We start from the raw sequence: 1880 nt of genomic DNA on the forward strand, positions 1-1880 counted from the left end.
TAAAAAATATGCTGTGGACAAAGTCAAAAAGGCAAAAAACACAAGCTCCACAAAGGTCCGTCATCTTTAATTTGAAATATAGGAGGTTTCTACTTTAATGGTGAGACAAAGCATCTACATATTTGACATTGCTCCAGTGAGTAGAGCCCACTTAAAAATGTATGGGTTGCTTGTCTCTGCAAGCAAAAGCTGGGCACTAAACTGGCATACTTGCAATGCTGGATGGTTCAGAGTGAAAACACCTATAGGCTGACAATAGTAATTGCAGGTGTTGATTAACTCATTGTGCAAAATAATTTCTAAAATGTGGTCACTTTGGGAGGTTTTCTGCTGTTTTGGTACTCTGCAAATTTCATCTGCAAGGTATTCCTGCAAAATCTGCATTGCAAAACCCAAATAGGGCTCTTCCTTTCAAAGCCCTGCTGTGTGGCCAAACAGTAGTTTCTGAAGAAATGTGGCGCATCACCGCATTTGTGAGAAATCTAACATTTCTAATATCCAAACAAAATAAATGGAGATTTAAAAATTAATGCAGACGAAAAGTACGCATATAAAAAATGTTATTTATTGACTTTTTTGGGGTGGTGTGACAAGTTTTTAATCACAAGAAATGGTAACATTTCTGCTGACTAGCATGGAAGGAGTTAAGTTCCAATTGCATATCGAAGTCAGGATGGCCGAGCGGTCTAAGGCGCTGCGTTCAGGTCGCAGACTCCAACTTCTCCCGCTTCTGACATCAACATTTAATTTCAAGAAACTTTATCTTCATTTATTGATTAGATGAGGTCAAACAAAACTTAGTAATGTGGTTTTGAAAAATTTCCTGAGAGTCTTTGGAGTGAACCGGAATTTGTCCTCTCAAAAAAGAACTCTAGGAACATCAAACAGATTTTTTGTGCATATGTCTGTTGTTCTTTTGGCACTAGAAAAATCCTTTGGACAGTCAATGAGGAGGGACTATTTCACCTCTTTGTGTTCTCTGTCCCTATTAGGGTAGGGAATCAACCTTCTACAGTGCTGTCATGAAATATATCTAGAACGGATTTGCTGGTAAGTCTACTTTCATAGTTTTCACCTCATACATCAATAGACCATAACGATACTTAATAAACAAAAACTTAACAAGTAGTTAATCATAGTTTAAAAAATGTGAAATGCCCATGTCATTCTGACATGTTTCAGCACATTTTGGGACAAATGGTCTCACTTTTAACATTAACAATCAATAAAATATTTTCTCTAAATTTTTGTCTCTATTTTGCTCCAGTTGTTTGCATCTCATAAAAAATAAATCTTGATGTAACATTATGCATGCAAATTGTGTTTTATGTGCGACCATGACCTATTCTAGAAGCACAGGGTCAGAATTATACTGGTGCATGGAGACAAACTGAAAATGTAAAACTTCAATGGCAAAATTGCTGTCTTTTTCTACTCATTCACAAATAGTTAATGAATGTTATTAAATATGTACAGCAAAATGGAAGGCGTTTCAAATAGAAATCATGCTTCAAAAAACAGTCAAATGAAAAATTATAATATATCCCTCCAGGTGTGACACTTGACATTTGCAGAGTGTCAAACCCCCCAGAAAATGTATAGATATGGCCGAAATAGCTCAGTTGGGAGAGCGTTAGACTGAAGATCTAAAGGTCCCTGGTCCAATCCCGGGTTTCGGCAAAATGCTTTTTCTTCACCGTTTACAAGTGGTTCAAATCCCACCTCTGACATCAACTTTTAATTTCAAGAAACTTTTTTCTTCATTTATTGATTAGATGAGGTCAAACAAAACTTAGTAATGTGGTTTTGAAAAATTTCCTGAGAGTCTTTGGAGTGAATCTGAATTTGTCCTCTCAAAAAAGAACTCTAGGAACATCAAA

General features: G+C 36.2%; 1 non-coding gene across 1 annotated transcript; it reads left to right on the forward strand.

Annotated features, from left to right (window-relative positions):
- The first annotated feature begins 1607 nt into the window (after window positions 1-1607).
- TRNAF-GAA (transfer RNA phenylalanine (anticodon GAA)) lies at window positions 1608-1680 on the forward strand. The gene has a single exon. It is a non-coding gene; the product is annotated as a tRNA-Phe (tRNA).
- Window positions 1681-1880: the final 200 nt, after the last annotated feature.

The sequence above is a fragment of the Dendrobates tinctorius genome, unplaced genomic scaffold (assembly GCF_039654945.1).
Source record: "Dendrobates tinctorius isolate UK_male_01 unplaced genomic scaffold, ASM3965494v1 ptg000350l, whole genome shotgun sequence".
Lineage (NCBI taxonomy): Eukaryota > Metazoa > Chordata > Amphibia > Anura > Dendrobatidae > Dendrobates > Dendrobates tinctorius.